The 18,328-nt window shown below is 38.8% G+C and overlaps 1 protein-coding gene across 1 annotated transcript in view; it reads right to left on the bottom strand.

Moving 5' to 3' along the window:
* The window catches only part of edar.S (ectodysplasin A receptor S homeolog), a 67,689-nt gene extending 49,818 nt beyond the window's left edge, over positions 1-17,871 (bottom strand). Inside the window, exon 1 of the mRNA XM_018249747.2 lies at positions 17,525-17,871. The gene's annotated coding sequence lies outside the window, so the exon portion shown is untranslated. The remainder of the gene's footprint in view (positions 1-17,524) is intronic.
* Positions 17,872-18,328: the final 457 nt, after the last annotated feature.

The raw sequence follows: 18,328 nt of genomic DNA, 5'->3' as shown, positions 1-18,328 counted from the left end.
AAACAGGTATGAATCAATATAAATCTAAACCAGTGTATTGTTTTAACAGCGGGCATGGGGCGTGGAAGTGATGTCCCCTCTTTTAAACCATCTAATCAATGGCAGGCCTTATAGCTAAAGTTAGGCTGCACAACTCTGCTTAGTAAAACTTTTGCAGTAGGGAAGAAGAAAAAGTAATGTCTGAGATGGTTGAGTGGAATAACTTTGGGATGAAATAGAACAGAAGGTACCATTTGCTCTTACATGATAATTTATAGTAAATACAGGTATGGGATCCGTTATCCCAAAACGCATTATCCAGAAAGTTTCAAATTCCCGAGAAGCCATATCCCATAGACTCCATTTCATCCAAATAATCCGAATTTTTTAAAACGACTCCCCTTTTCTCTGTGATAATAAAACAGTAGTTTGTACTTGATCCCAACTAAGATATCATTAATCCTTATTGGAAGCAAAATCAGCCTATTGCGTTTATTTAATGTTTACATGATTTTCTAGTAGACTTAAAGTCAAAGTCAAAGTAAATTTATTGTCATCTCAGCAGTATACGAATACACAGTGAGACCAGACGACGTGGCTCCAGTTAGTACATATCACAAAAAGGCACTTAGAATACACAATAAATATCTAAATATTTGAAATGTGCTAGGTATGAAAATCCAAATTACTGAAAGATCCAGGTCCCAAGTATTCTGGATAACAGGTCCCATACCTGTAGTCACAAAGTTAGAAATCCTTAAAAGCATAATTATGTTTGGTGTTTCTGTAGGATCATGGGAAAACCAGACATCCAAAACTGGGCCCACACAACAATAAATGCTCTCCAATTTTCAGCCTTCCTGGTCAGTATCTGCCCTTACATATAGTCTGAAATCCAGATTCTAAGTCCATACTGACAGGGCATGTCCCCAAAGTTTGCTGCTTAAAAGCAAAATTATAAAAATTATAAGCTAAATTTGCAGGTCATTTTAATTGTTTATTCTTTGTGTTTTTTTAATTATTTTAACGAGAAAAATCTAATACATAGAACAGTTACTAATTGTCACTGAATATCAATGTCTATGTTAAGTTACAATTTGTATACACTTCCCATGAATAATTTGATCCTTGGTTTAAGTGGTTTCTGTTTGTGTTACAATTTATACCATGCAATATGTCAATGCCCCACTGCTGTTTCCTGTCTGATTAAAATGAGATGTGTGAGGCATGAAGGCAGAATTCACTGTAGGTTTTCTGTATGAATATCGTATTGAACCAAGTATACGTTTCCAGGCTGCTGTTCAACATTTGAAATAAGGGGTTTGTTGTACTATGGTTCAAGGACTTTGCCTTCAGTGTCATGTCATCTTTGAAATTCATTTCATCATCTAAAAAAGTATGTTTGTTCAGCTCCCAGGCTCTCTGTAACCTTCTGAGCAAAATTGCTTGTGTTTGTCTTGAACATCAGGCTTTACTCTCTTTACTCTCTGCAAAGTGACATCAAATTCCTCCCCACTGTCAATCAGTCCATAATGGCATTCATCAAACCAATGCTAGAGTATCTTAATAATGAGTTAAATCTGTAGCTATCATTTACAGTAGTTTTAATGCTAGAAAATGTGTTGTCTAAAATATTGTAAACCTTACTAGGGGGCACAGAATAAAGGAGGCCTTATCTTTGGCCCTTGTTGTTATAACCAAAACATTATTTGAAATCAGTGTACATTTTGCTTATTTCTTCACTATAAAAAAATATAAATTGCTTAAAGAAAAGGAATAATGGATAGAAGGAAATATATATGAACAAATAGTAAGCTTGCGGATATGTATTGATCCTTGGCAAAACCTGTGTCACCCGCCTTAGTTTAGGGTGTATATATATATATATATATATATATATATACATCCATTATTCCTTTTCTTTAAGCAATTTATATTTTTTTATAGTGAAGAAATAAGCAAAATGTACACTGATTTCAAATAATGTTTTGGTTATAACAACAAGGGCCAAAGATAAGGCCTCCTTTATTCTGTGCCCCCTAGTAAATGTAAACAACGCAGTCTGTTGTTTCTTTTTACATTTATCTAACAGGAACAATTATTAGTTATTGGAGATAGGTCTAAGCCATTCTGCCATTTAACTGGAGATGTCTTTGATAACCAAGACATTTAGGGGGCCTGATATACATTATAAAGGTTACCAAACTGGTATCTGATCTCATCAGTACAGGGGTGTCCTACTAATCTGTAAACTTATAGGAAAAGCAGTAGCCTCCCCAAATCATCTTTTTTTCAGAAAATAGCTGGTAACATGAGTGTTGTTCTCTGTAACCAATGAGCAAGGTGGGATGAATTATGTACAAACTTTTTGTCTGTCTAGGAATGATGGGTACACAGCACAAGAAAAATATAGAATTCTTTGGTGATTCTCAATCTGTGCAACATTTGGGTAAAGAAGGTACAAGTTATTTTGCTGCTGTGGAGTATGTAGGAGTATACATAAAGAATAGCAGGCAGACCTTCATTTATTTACAGTTTCTTTTTATACAGGTATGGGACCTGTTATCCAGAATGCTCAAGACCTAGGATTTTCCGCATAGGTATGTTTCCGTAATTTGGACCTTCATACCTTAAATCTACTAGAACATCATGTAAACATTTAGGGGCCGATTCACTAAGGGTCGAATATCGAGGGTTAATTAACCCTCGATATTCGACTAGGAATTAAAATCCTTCGACTTTAAATATCGAAGTCAAAGGATTTAGCGCAGATAGTTCGATCGAACGATCGAAGGATAATTCCTTCGATCGAACGATTAAATCCTTTGAAACGAACGATTCGAAGGATTTTAATCCAACGATCGAAGGAATATCCTTTGATCAAGGCTAACATTGACTTCGGTAGCTTTTAGATGGAGAACTAGGGGGTCGAAGTTTTTTTTAAAGAGACAGTTTTTCGACTATCGAATGGTCGAATAGTCGAACGATTTTTACTACGAATCCTTCGATTCAAAGTCGTAGTCGAAGGTCGAAGTAGCCCATTCGATGGTCGAAGTAGCCCCAAAAAAACTTTGAAATTCGAAGTTTTTTACCTTCGAATCCTTCACTCGAAGTTAGTGAATCGGCCCCTAAGTAAATCAACTAATTAAATAGTTGGTTTTGCTTCCAATAAGGATTAATTATATCTTAAGTTGGATCAAGTGCAAGGTACTGTTTTATTATTAGATAGAAAAAGGGAATCATTTAAAAAAAATTTTGATTATTTAGATAAAATTCAGAGCTGGATAACAGATTTCCGGATAATGGATCCCATATCTGTATATGGTATCAATTATTATAAGATTATTTTTATTAGACAGAAAACTGTTTATTTTGGTTAAATCTGTTTTGTCTAAAATGCAATGTATATTCTACACAGGGAGAAATAATCAACAGCTTGTATTATGCTTGTTACACAGCAAATACACACAGCTATACAGATGGAAACACTGGTGATCTTTTTTTCTTTTTATACATATAAGAGCATTCCAGGAAAACTCCTGCCTCATTGTACTAGTACACTATGTGCTACAGGTGCATGTTTTTCAAGGCTCACTTTTCCTCTGAATATAACCCCCCCCCTTCCCACCCAACTATCTTTCCACTTTTTGTTTAACTGAGCATTGCTGCCCCAAGTCCACAGCTCATGTTCTCCTAATCAGGGATATCAAACCTCTAGCCCTCAAGCTGTTGTTGAACAAGACACTTTTCCTCCGGATGTAGAGGAATGCTAGATGGTGTATTTCAGCATTTGCTGGAGGGCCAAACATTCATGTTTTAGATTGTAAGTTAATATGCACAGTGCCCTCCCTGATATTATTGCACTCCAACAGCACTGTGACCCGAATAGTAATAATTTGAATTTAAGTTGGCTAACATTTAATATATGTAGATAGATAGTTAGTTAGATAGATAGAAATAGATAGTTAGAGACTTAGGGGTATATTTATCAAAGAGTGAAGTTAGAGATCTCCACAGTCCGCAATTTGAAATACCGCCTCCCTCCATTCATTTCTATGGGATTTTCAAAGGCGTATTTATCAAATGGTGAATTTTCACTATCACCCTTTGATAAATATGCCTTTAAAAATCCCATAGAAATAAATGGAGAGAGGTGGTATTTCACTCTGCGGACTGTGGAGATTTCTAACTTTACTCTTTGATAAATATACCCCCATAGGTGGCCATACACTATAGGATCCACTCGTTTGGTGAGGTTGCCAAACTAGCGGATCTTTCCCCGATATGCCTACCAATGGCAGGGCCACATATGGTTAATCTGAACATTTGGCCCTAGGGCCAAACAATCAGATTATATGAAGGAAATGGGCACCAACGGGTCATAGGATCACATCAAGTAGCCAATGTGGTGGTCGATCACAGGAAAAATCGAATCTGCCCGATTGATATCTGGCTGATTTTTGGCCTGATATTAATCAGGGAGACCCATCGGAAGCCCCCAGACATGGGCAGATAAGATGTTGAATCCTTTTAAAGGATCGATGTTGGCAACTTTAATCTGCCCATGTATGGCCACCCTTACAGTGAGATCTCAAGGAGGCCTTACACACACCAATATCATCATATAAAATATGGTTTAGTACAGTATTTGGTGCATGTATGGTTTGAGACAAGGTAACCAATATCAGTAAAAGCCTTGGATATTGGTTGGTAGGATGAAACATTTTCATTGGGTGCCTTCAAAACATTGACAAAATTCTTTTGTTACCGCCTTATCTGATGATTCTAGTAAAGAAATGGCTGTGGGAAATATTGTAATGTGTATGGCCACCTTTATTAGCTACAACTACTGTTTGCTGTGGTTCACATTCTATGAGATACATTTAAGTACACCAATGGCTAGTAAATGTGTGGTTATAATGGTAACCTGGTAGAGATGGACTGCATGTGATGTTGCTTAACTACCTGTCACTATCTGATCCTTGGTACATATTTACTGTCTGTAAATTTAAGTACACTATACAAACAACAACTTCATAAAGGTCTAGGTTAATCCTAATATGTTTTATGGGGGCACAATTCCCAGTAAATAACATGAATAAATCACTCAGCTAACGACAGATTTAGCTTGGAGCTATGAGCTTTTCTATGAATTTTTCTACTGAAGTGAGGGTCTAGCACCACAATCACAGGGTCCTAATATTGGGCTTGAAAAGGAGAAAAGTTTGACAGTACTGGATTTTATATATACCATGATGAACCTGTCTTGATACACAAGTCAGAAGGACCACCATACTATTACCCTAACTTAGAACCATAAAATTAATTTTCCTTTTGCGGCCCTAACTTCCAGCTGCCAGGTGTATGTCTCCAGAGGAAGAAGCTTGAGCCTACAATAAAATGAGTGACAAAGACCATCTGCCATATCTTATTTTTTATGTTTTGACTTGAAGTCTTGGCATAGAAGTACCAAGCCTTTAACATTTCCTTCTGTTTAAGATTTGCTATACATTTACTTTTATTAGGAACATGCCAGTATATCGTGAATGTCCCTTTCAAGAGAGAGCTCCGGAACAATATCATATAATCCTTGCCTTGAGGGCTTCACAAGTCTGAAGTTAAATTAAGAAATGATGGCTTTATTATTGCCTGTCAACTGGAGGGGAAATACTCCTGAAAGATGTCTAATTGTAGCTTTGGACAAAACACCTGCTGGATGTTCACATGAAGGAAAATGGGAAAGAAAAAATGTGGAATGAAAATCCCCCAAGGAACATTTTCAGAACAACTATGGACATGCCTTATTGATGAATGAACACCAGGGCCTATCAATAGCAGACCCCAGGCTATGTTTAGGGTGCCAGAGGCTGCTGTGGATGACCTTCAGTATATTGTAATTGAAACTGAAATAATTAGAACACCTGAAAAGGTTCTCAGCTTTCCACCTCTTGCAAGTCAGGGAAAGGCAACTGTTGTTACCCAAGCCAGTGTGAAAGAACTTGAGAAAGAATGCTGGGATTGGCAGTTAAATCTCATTCCTTCCATTGTAGATAAATATGACAATATATACAGTATATGCTTTAACTGTTACAGAAGATGATCTCAAGATACCCTAAAGAAATTTCTATTGCATGTAATTCCATAGCACAGGGAAGTCATAAAGCCCTCCAGCTGTTAACTGCAATTCTCAGCATCCTGTATGAAACACTACCTTCTTCAGCTGCGACATGAACACTTCCCATTGACAAATACACCAAAGAAAGAAAAGAAAATGTACTCTCTCAATGGTAACCTAAAAAACAAACAAATGCATTGATAGCCTTTAGAACTATAGAACACAGAGAGGTTTGACCAGCACTGTGCTCTAAAACACAGCTACTGTTTCTGGCACATAAGAGGGGTCATGAGTAGGGTGCAAGGTACAACCACCATATTTCTCACACTTTGCACATTACCCAATGAGTGAGTGCCCACAGGTGCAAGTTCTTGCACTTTCTACATGAACCCATGAACGAGGGGTGATTGGGGGGAGGCACATTGGAGTCCCCTTTCCAGCCCCCTTTCCATCCTTTAACTAACATGTCATTCATACGTGAAAGTTAGGGAGCACTAGTTATAAAGAAGCCCTATACTTTCTGTGTGCCCTGTGGCAACACGACCCCAGATGCAAGTGTGGGGTGTGATTTTTTTTGCCGCTGAGTGCTCTAGCTCTTGCTCAATAACTAAACTAAAATAATGAATTAACCCTCTCCAACACAATCATATTATGTGTCCATGACCTCAGGGAATTGGCCTTTGTAGCCTTCCCACAAACATCAGCTTAAATATTGGCACACAAAAACAAACTATTGCGTCCATCAAGGTTAGATAAGGGGTTGAAGGCTTGAAGACTAAAATATTTAAATGGAAATGTGCACTCAATTTTAATCAGCATGAAACAGCATGAAACTAAAATGACACTCAAGCAATTTATACTGTGTTGCAAACACAACAGCCTTATACAATACAAGAGATGTAATACAGCTGTAGTCCTAATTATAGGCACAGCAAGGCATCCCTCTTATATTTGAGCATGATACTGCAACATGTCTATGAGTACTGTAATACTGAACATCACATTACATACAGATTTCTACATTTCAAACAAAATTCATCGATAAACTCCAGTACTATACTGTATATGGACAGGCGTTCCAACATCATTTTCATTCCAATGTCCATTGTTTGTATTTTGTGTACTGATAGTGATGATGTACAGTAAGATAAAGAGTGTAATTGCCCTAGAGCCTAGATGTGTTTATTTATTTACAGGGTAGTTCACTTTTAAGTTAACTTTTAGTATGTTATAGAATGGCTAATTTTAATCAGCTTTTCAAAAGTTCTTCATTTTCCTTTTTTATCTTTTTTATTATTTTTAAATGATTGGCCTTCTTCTTCTTCTGACTCATTCCTGCTTTAAAATAGAGGCCATCCCATCTAAAAACAAATGCTCTACTCTAAGGCTACAAATGTATTGTTATTGCTAATTTTTATTACTCATCTTTCTATTCAGGTACTCTCCTTTTTATATTCCAGGTAATTTAGGCCCTAACCAGATTGCTGAAACTGCAAACAGGAGAGCTGCTGAATAAAAAGCTAAATAACTCAAAAATGAAAAACAATTGCAAATGATCTCAGGTGTTATTCTGCGCGTTTTTTAGTGCTCATTTAGGTTAACTACATAATAACGGCACCACTGCCAATGACCACACTAATGGATATAAAAATGAGTTTATATAAAATAATATTTATTACCAGTTTATAATGTATTATTAAATATGCTTATGGCGAATTAAGAACTATCAGGAATAAATATTTTTCCCATTATATTCATTTGTCTTAATAAATTCACTAAAAATACATTTTGCTTATGTTTAAAAAAACGGACTATACTCTTCTTTACTTCTTTTTTTCACATAACGTCTCTCTCTGGATGGTGATAAAAATTGGTGACAAATTTGTCTATATTTGGTGACAATTCTTGCGATAATCTTTAGTTAACCTTGCGAGACAATTTACATGGCATGAATGCGATCATAGGCGTTAATATATATGTTTACCAGAATATTTGCAATGACAGAAGTGCTTGCACTTTAGTAAACTTGCTCTTGCGGATTTTCTGGTATTTTTACTGGCGCAGGCTATAACTGCTTATTGCACCTGTAAACTGATGCCCATAAGTTAATTTAAAGGTGAACAACCCCTTTGAAATATGCAAGGGGGAAAAGGCATTTTCCAAACAAAAGCATATTTTAGAGGGAAAAGGCTCCAAAAGCCTATGTAACGTTTTTGAGTATTTTGTGGCGCTCTTATCTTTTCCCCCTTAATATACATATTCACTGGTTTGAATATTGGAGTTTTTATTGGAGTGTTGGCTATACACCCTTGTAATATGCTGGGTGCATTTGCTTTATATATGACTTTTTCATATTTGTGTGTCTGTGAGGTGTCACATCCCCTTGCGATTCATTATCATGCACACCTGGAGGTGTATGGAATGGTTGAAGCATTTCTTAATGCAACAGCGAACACTAAAATGACTTAATTCCCAACATCCCCCAGCAGCCAAAGGCTTCTGAAAACCATGCTTTTACACATGAATGCTTGCAGTGTATTTGCTTTTTATATTAAGAGTCAAGTTTGAAAACAGTTTTAGACATTGTAGGCATTGTCTTTTCTTTCAGGGACACCTATGTTTGGGCTCAATTGTTTAATATGAATTAAGCATTTTTCAAGCATAAACTCTGTGCAAAGGTAAATATATTCCACTATCCTTTTGGCATTATAGAAATCCAGATACCCTTGCATTCCAGTGGTATGGTCTGACTTATCAGACTATAAAAGAAGTAGGTACCTACTCTTTGGATAAGGCCATATATTATACATGCAGTTGTGGATTCAAACAACAGTTGTGTCAGTTTAAGAAGCCTGCGTTCGAGAGATCCAATTTGCTTTTGGTGATCCAGATCCCACACATGGATATATATGACACTGCTTCAGCAAAACAGCTCCATGTAGAGACAGAGAGGGGCAATTCTTTTCACCTCGTTTTCGTAATGCCTAAAGGGAACATTCCACAGGACAAAGAGCAAATTGCAAAAATATGTTTCTTTGCACTTGGCACCTTGCTCCCTGTAATATAAATATAGATGTACATGTATGGGACCTGTTATCCAGAATGCTCGGGACCTGGCATTTTCCGGATAAAGGATATTTCCGTAATTTGGGTTTTTGTGCCTTAAGTCTAGCAGAAATTAATTTAAACATTAAATAAATCCAATAGGCTGGTTTTGCTTCCAATCAGGATTAATGATATCTTAGTTGGGATCAAGTACAAGCTACTGTTTTATTATTACAGAGAAAAAGGAAATCATTTTTAAAAATTTGGATTATTTGGATAAAATGGAGACTGCCATTAAGATAAAATGGAGACAGCCATTACGTAATTCGGAGCATTCTGGATGTCGGGTTTCCAGATAAGGGATCCTATACCTGTACTATAATATGTAATATGTGTCTATAATAATATACTATAATAATGTACTTTTACTGTAGATGATGATAATATTTATAAGATGGCTTTCTCCATTTATAATCTGTATTCTGTTTATAGACTTTTGTTGCAGCTGACTAGGAATGGGCTTCATCAATATTTAGGTGCTCAGTTGCACAGCCACATTCTCATCAAATGAGAAAGAAGCGGAGCACAAGTACGCAGACTACCTGCTTAATGGGGTTTTATTGCAGACTTGTGCAGCTCAACATTAGTGGCCTTTATCAGCCCTAAAATGTGCTGTACGTGTCTGCTCATACTGGTGCTCTCCTCCTTTCTCAATTGATTAGAAATGGGCTGCAGTACTTTCTTATTGAGGCAATTATTTAACTATTCCCCCATAGGAAACAAAGAAAGTTTTTTATAGACAACTACAAATACAACTAATAATCTTCTGGTAGGAAATAAGCCTTAAAGATTCTTTTATTTGCTACTTCTGTCACCCGAATACAGTATTTGTATTTTTCCTACAGGACGCTTACTATGTACTGACCAACTTGAAAGCATAGATATGGTGCCAGATTAAAAAAAATATATTTTTAAATTAATATTATTGTATTTGCAATTTAAGCAGAAAACAATTATGGCCTATATTGTTACATACCATTTGAGCTTGTCATAGCAATGTGTGGTGCATCACAATTAATAATTTATTAATTAATATTAATAATTAAATTAACTACTTAGCACTGATTCCAGGGATTGGTTGCAACCCTAACCGCCCCCCCCCCTGAACCTGCGCCCATCCATCGACTTCCAGGTTCCTTTCATAGACCTGCGCTGTCCCGCCAATGATGTCACAAAAAGGGGTGGGGCGATAAGGCACTCGTCTATACAAAAAGGAAGCCGGAAGTTGGAAGTTGGAAGCCGGCAGTGCAAGGGCGGATAGAGCAGGAAGAAGAGCTCAACCTGGACCCACAACCAATTGTGCAAGGTTGGCCCAATGGGTAAACCAGTGGTTCCCGCAGGTATCATAACTATTGCACACACAACAATTTTGACTTCTTTAATGTGCTTTGGGCAGACTGGCAAACTTATCTCTGTCAATCAGGGCTGGAACTAGGGTAGGGGTAGGCAGATGATGCAAGTGCCTAGGGTGGGGGGGGGCACCAGGCACGTATCTCTTTTGTTCGTGGTATAAAGCACTCCCCCACAGTCAAATGGAGCGTATGTCTTTGTTCACGCATGCCAGTAAGGGGGAGGGGGACATAATCAGACTTTTCTGGATAACAGATTTCCAGATAGTGGATCCCATATGTGTACTAGAACTCTGGCATTTTGACACAAGTAACGTCAAAATGAAACCCAGAATGCTAATTGTGTATTTATGTGGGAGATATTTAAAATGCTGACTCTGAATTGAATGAGAAAGATAAATGTTGTTGCTGTCCTCCCTCCCTACATAACTCATAACACGGATTAAGATAAATCTGCTGAAGTTCGTCTTTTTTTAATAAATTATATGTAATATCGGTAGAGGAATGGCATTCATCAGCATTAAAGACACTCAGAGATTGTGCCAGAAATCCATTTTTTTTGCTTTGATGTTCCTTCAACTCAAGTCACCATAACACCTGACAGTGCTAGGATTTTATTAAAACTAGGGATGCAACGAATCCAGGATTCGGTTCGGGATTTGGCAAGGATTCGGCCTTTTTCAGTAGGATTCGGATTCGGCCTAATCCTTCTGCCTGGCCGAACTGAATCCTAATTTGCATATGCAAATTAGGGGCGGGGAGAGAAATTGCGTGACCTTTTGTCACAAAACAATGAATTAAAAAACGTTTTCCCCTTCCCACCCCTAATTTGCATATGCAAATTCGGATTTGGTTCGGTATACGCCCGAATCTTTCATGAAGGATTTGGGGCCTTGGCCGAATCCAAAATAGTGGATTCGGTGCATCCCTGATTAAAACAACTCCAGTTTAATAACACCCAAGATAGAATTAACCCTGTGACCTCTTAGCCCATGTTTTAGGGTTATAGGCAAAATGAGCTGTGGGGGATTAGATTGTTTTCTAATTGTTTTCTCAACTTGTTTTTCTCTCACAGCTCTCACACTGGTGTTTCATAAAAAACTTAGTTCTACAATAAAGCAAGTCTAGCGGGTCAGGAACTAGAGAGAGGATCTATGGGGAGCTCAATAAAAGTGTCATTTTTAAAGATAATGAACATTCTTAGCCCAGATTTAAGCGTATACATTATTGCCTGCATTATTTGAGTTATGCTGTATTGTATGTCCTCTTTAATATGATTTAGGATAGCAATAATATGGAATCATCAGAGATCTGCCAATGCCCCACAATTCCTGCAGTGAACCCTCCTACTTATGGTTGCCACCTTTGTTTGGTTCACGATCTGGGCTGGGGACGGGGGCATGACTTCACTGGGACAGTCCACGATGTTGCTACACACCATGGGTGGAGCTATGACATCAGAGGAGATCCTACCCGGTTTTCCTTTTTTGGAAAAGGGCAGCAACACTACTCCTACTCCTTGTTTTTCTTGCAATGCCACCCCTCCTAGCAGTGGTGAACTCTTGTATACTGTGAGATGAGTAGGGCGTTGTCAATCAGATGGTTCAGGTGACACAACGGCACAGTAGAAGAGTGACCACTACTGATATTTAATGAGTAAGGAGAACAGGGTGGTTCAGTGTATGGAAAAAGTGTGTTCTGCCTGTGGGCTCTGGATATTAGTGATGTGCAGGCTGACCTGATACCCGCAGGACCTGCGGGTCGGGCAGGTTCGGATCAACCTTGCAGTGCTCCTTGCGGGTAGCGGGCGGGTTGAAGCCACCTTCAAATGCCGGCATCCGACTTGGGGGTTCCGGTTTTATAGTCTCGCGTCTGCTCGTCCCGCCCCTTTTGTGACTTTATTGTGACGTCATCGGCGGGGCTGGTCGGCGCAGGTCTATAAAAGGACCCCGGAAGCGCAGGTGCGGGCAGGCGCGGGTTGCAGGTGGGCGCGGGTTGCAGCAGGGTGTGAGGACTCAGCGTGCATGAGCGCGCATGCCAAGACGGGCCGCGGCGCAAACGCATTTGTTTCTTCGCGCAAAAACGCCCGCTAACGTGAACGTGCGCGGCGTGATGACCCAGGACGCAGGCGTCATTACGTTTGGCGCCAAAATACCCCTATAAAAGGACGCTCAAGGAAAGGCTCTGTGCTTGTTGATAATTTAACCTGCTCCTGAACGTTTGGAAACTTTGACTCTTGATTCTGGTTTTGACTCGGCTTTGGATATCGACTTTCGACTGAACTCCGCCTGCACCGACCCCGGCCTGCCCCTCGACTATTCTTCTGCCTACTCCATCTGATTACTGTTGTCTGCTATATCTTGTGTCACTCCTGCTGGACCTTGTCTCCTCACATCTGGACTCTGGACAGTTGAGGCCTGACACAGGGCAGGTTAGGGTTGGGTCCGGGTCAGGAAAACCCTGACCTGCGCATCGCTACTGGATATGTAGTACAGGGATTCTGAAGACTGGTACTGCTGGCACACAGGGCTTGGAATTTTGTATGAACACTGTGTAATTCTACTTTGAAAATCATTCAAATACTAAGAAGTCTGGTCTGAAATATGTAACCAGTGTAAATTGTTTAATTACTGCAATTTAAATTATGTGTGCATTGCTTCTTAGATCTATAAAGTCACTTATAACTATTCTAGATTCACTTTTTTTGTGTCTTAACTTACCATTTAATATACAGTATGTGTCAGTATGTTACTTAGACTGTACCAATATCTCACCCTGAGAACTTCCAGTCTCCAGAATTTCTTTTGTTGCTGCTCAATTTAGGATGTTATGACTGCTCTGTGTGTGGAAGTGAAAAGGTGGCATGATTGTACTTGCAGACTTACTTAGAGGCAGGGAATTCGAGTGTATCATCCCATGGAAAGATTTAGGATGGAATTTAAAGGGAAGAAGTTAATAAAGGAGATGGTAAAGCATGAACCAAAAAGACAATTTTCTTTTTTCTTTTTGTAATGGGTAGAAAAAAAATGACATGGGAGGTCTGTGAGGCTGAACTGGTGGTTTTGTTCATGCAAAAACCTGTTTGGATGTAGAGAGTTGCAATAGTAGGAGAAGCAGTGTCCTGTTTAACTGTAATACATACAACCCCTGGATCTTTTTTTTTCTGTTACCACTTATCATTTTGTAGGATATTGTGAAATTATTCAGTAAGACAATAGCCTAGTTGCATCCCCTACACAGTATAGCCCTCTGCTGGGACAATATATCATATACTAGGGTAAGCTACAGCAGCACTATGGCCACATAGGGTATTAAATCAGATTGGATAACCTAGCTCTGACTCTTAAAAAAAACCCCCAAACCTTGAAATGGAGTTTCATTCATGAGTGGTCAACACAGCCTACTTATTTGTTTGTATTATCATTCATACATTAAAACAGGTTAAGAGTAGTACGTTGTGGTGTTGAAGCCTACAAGTTGAAGTTTCTACGTGTGTGTTGGTACTTGGGACATAAGAAACACCTTGTGGGTTGGAAACATCATACACTGCAAAATGGTTTTATTCATTTGATCTCAGATAGGCTTGTCCACACTTGCTAACATTCAGTGTAGCTTTTTTGTAGTCATGTAGTAATGAAGCAGGGGGCATGATGCACAAACATTAAATTGAAGATGTTTAAATGAAGGACATAGCCCATATAGTGTAAATTTTATTTTTATGCTAGAATAGGGGGTTAGTTTACCTTATATTGTAATTGCAAGCTGTACTTTGCAGATTTCCTATTAAATGCTAATTGCCAGGCTGGTTCTGTTTGATATCCCAGACTGATATCCCAGACTAATTTTCTTTCATTTGTGTATTGCTACATTGTGTGTGCAAGCATATCAGTTGAAACAATGATAAGGATATAGTAAGTTGTTTATGTTATTAGCATGGTAAAAAGTCTATAATATACTGTATTCTAATGTGCATATACTTTGGCACTGCGACTTTATTAAAAATAACCTGTTTCTACATAAAAACATGATGTGGTATTATAGTAGAATACTGCAAACTACTGTAACAACCGATAGTTGTTATTAGCCTAGTGCAGTTACACCCTGATAAATATTCTATATTCATTTTAAGAAAGTAACTATGCAATGTAGCATTATTTACACATGAGCAATTTAGGGCTTGTACTTTAATGTTAACTGATAAACAGTTAGATGCCAATGCCTGTATCAACACAGGAACTGTGCCAAGTAATAAAGCATGAAATGTACAGTAGGTATAGGGAGAGTGTGTTGTCTGTCTTTTGTACCCATGGATATTAGATCCATTATTTAATAGACATCCCTGCATACTTCATAACATGTAGATGACAATAATTCATAAATACATCTGACACATAGAAAGCCCTCCTGGCAAGCCAGCATCCAAGGTGCAGCCAGTGTGTTTAACAGCATTAGCTTCTACATTCAAAGAAACCTTTACAACCATAGAGGTTCTCAACAGCTTGATGTAATTTGATAACCGAAGACAATTTTGCTATGCTGAGAGGCAGCTGAACGGGCTTGTACCTGGGAGAAATTTGTTTTTGGAACCAGTGTCTAGTAATGACATGATGAGCAGGAAGATAGCGAGGCAACTTGTGTCTGCCAAAGCATCAGATTTTACTGAGCAACTGTGCAAATACCTATAAAACAACTTTCCTTGCAATTTGGCAACACATTACATACTGGAAAAGTACGTCATTTTCAGTCAATAAAGACATAGAGAGCATTTAATTTTTAAAAACATTGCAAACTGCATGCATGCTGAAAACATATTGTTCAGTAAAGTCTACCAAGTATTGCTATCATTTTTCATTTTCTATCAACCACGAGAGGCCACAGTTTTTCAGAGTTAAGACAACCAGTACGGCAGAACCTACATACTGTATATACACAAACGCTAGCATGCGATACTGAAAACTCACAGAAGAATAAAGTGAATATAGACCTGCTGCTGATAAATAGACCTTCCATTAGATGTTTTCCAGAAAAGTAATACATTTTCAAATAATGCACTTGATCCATTTTAAAAATGAGAAAAAAATGATATATAATATATATTAGTTGCAAGGCACCTCACTCCCAGGTATCTGCATCCACACCCCTTCAGGCACTAATCTTTGTCTACTGCACTAGGCACAAAGAATAACTTTTTTGCTGCTTGCAGCCATAATTAAAATGACAGCATGTGGGTGGCATAAGGTTGTCTACATGCACTCCTCTTACTATTGCACCATACCAAAGGAGCTAGAAGCAGCACGCATGGGTGTATGGCCCATTGGGAGCATTGTAATTACTGCCTTGTCCTCTTTGGGAATTTTGACTTGTGCATTATTCAGGAGATGCAAGGCAGTAGTGCAGGGGGCACATAAAGTACAAGGCAGTCCTGTACTTAATTCCTTATGCCTTTGTGACCTTGCACCAGATTTTAAATCTGGCAAAAGTCATAGATTGTAGCTTGCACCTACCAATTACTGTATATAGGAATAAGTGCTTTGTGTATGAACCATAAGGGGCACAATCTTGCAACCTCTAGTACTGCAGCACTTGCATCAGTACCAGTAATAAATGATATACTGCTGCACTAGTCATTTTATGATGAAATAGGTTAACCTTTCCCTGCCAAGCACCAAAGTTACTGCAACACAGACTTTCCACATTCTATTCTAATCAGAACTCCACACTACCAAGCTACAGTAGCTTATTTTCTCTTCTCATTGGCAAATTATATGCTTCCAGTTAGTAAGATGTATATAGCATTTGCAAGGGTAACATTTTTACACGTGGGAAAGCTGTTTGCATTGCAGATTTTTTTTCAATTTTTGATTAGACTGCAGCTCTCATAAAAAAAGAGGGGTGATGCAGGGAGTTACGACAACAAGGTTATCTGTTTGTAAAAGCAGCTAGTAAAGCTGAACCAACATCAGTGTGATGTCACTGTGGACGTTTCCCTACTCCGGCAGAGAGTTATCTTGCCTTTGGCACTGTGCACTGCTGACTGTGATAAGGAAATGTTCTTTCCCAGATAGTCATGAACATGCAGAGTGTGTACTAGCAGCAAGGCATGCAGTGCTGAGCTACAGTATGTTGTGCTCACATATATTCAGCAACTCATCTCATCCCATTGTTATATAAACAATGTATCATGAAATTCAAGGCATGTATTAGCTGTTCATTTAAGCTCTATTTGTACCCAAATGGAAAATATGCAGGAGATCTTACTTCTGAGTGCTAAATATATGGGATCTGTCTTCCTACTCATAATTATATGCCCTGGGATACTGGAGCGACTATCAAGGGCTTGTACTTGCAGGCAGCAATTCCCTGCGTTCATTCAACCTCAGCTGGCTGCCACTGAGCGCTGTTCTCCCAGGAGGGATACAGAGGCTACAAATACAAGTCATTTGCAGGGTTGAATTTTGAGCAGCAGTAATGCAGGGAGTCTGTACCACCAACTTGGTGAAAAGAGATACTAAACCAATTGCTTCAATGGCTAGAGGGCCATAGTTCAGAGATCCTTGAGGACAGTTTACTCTGAGGGTGATTTAGAACGCAGCACAGGTTCAGCTAACTGTGACCAATAAAAAAAATCATGTGTACCTTTTTGCACAAATATGTGAGCGTTTCACTACACGCCCTGTAGTTAGCACTACAAACCAGGATCTATAACATAAAATTTAGGGAATTTATTTATACAACGCAGGAGCTGCCTTTATGGCAGTCAAAGCAGGGTACAGTATGATGGGATGGCATACATTTTGATAAGAGGTTGCTGGGAGTTGTAGTTTATTAATGTAATCTGCAAAGTCTCTGCCCCAGGTTCTACACCTCCTAAAAACAGCCCCAGCTAATAGCTATACAGTAAATCCACATACATAACAACAGTGCAATACACAGAGTAAAACTTGGGAAAAAGCAAATGAGTAATGGAGAAACTTACTTGAGGCCTGAATGATGTGCTCCACACTAATACAGTTAGCTGAAAGTCAGTCAGTCCAGGGGAGTCCAGCGAATGAGTAGAAACTTCATGGCTCACTCCAAGCTAAGTGGGACCTTGTCATCTGCCACTCAGTCACAGCCAGTGCTGCTACATGTGCACTCTCTCCTGGTACTCCCACAGCAACTTGTCTTTGATTGTTTGCTCACAGCAGTGCACATGCTTTCACCAAAAAAAAGTAGCTTGAAGGGAGCAGTTTTTTTCTCTCCCTCTTTTTTACTCTGACACCACCTAGAGGTTTAACCAATATTATATATTCATCTAGGCTTTTTTCAGGAGAGAGAGAGAGAGAGAGAGAGAGAGAGAAGACGAAAAAGAAATACCGGTTTGCTTGAAGGGATGTACTGTATCATAAATATACGTCTGTCTAATTGTAGCCTAGAGAGATCAAAAGCTTTGGCACAACTGAAAGGGATTTTCCACCATGTTCAGAACCTAAACTATCATGCGGCTTTTCTTTTAAGCATGCCCACGTTTCAAATATTAACAGGAGGAGGTGTTCACTCAAGGAACCGCACCTGGAGGACACAGAAACTTGTTCTGAGAGTAAATGATGTACAGTACCTCTGACCAAATAATTCATGGCTCAACCGAAAACTATTCTGTTTTTGCCCAGCAGGACTGTCCTTCGTCAAAATACCCTTTATGGCCCTAGTTTTTTTTACTGTATTACAGTACCAAGAATGCAACTGCTGGAGGCTGCAGACAGGGCAGTCCAGATAACATTAGGTCCTCTGGGTACTCACT

Source organism: Xenopus laevis, chromosome 2S, assembly GCF_017654675.1.
Source record: "Xenopus laevis strain J_2021 chromosome 2S, Xenopus_laevis_v10.1, whole genome shotgun sequence".
Classification (NCBI taxonomy): domain Eukaryota; kingdom Metazoa; phylum Chordata; class Amphibia; order Anura; family Pipidae; genus Xenopus; species Xenopus laevis.
This window is presented reverse-complemented; position numbering and strand designations above follow the sequence as displayed.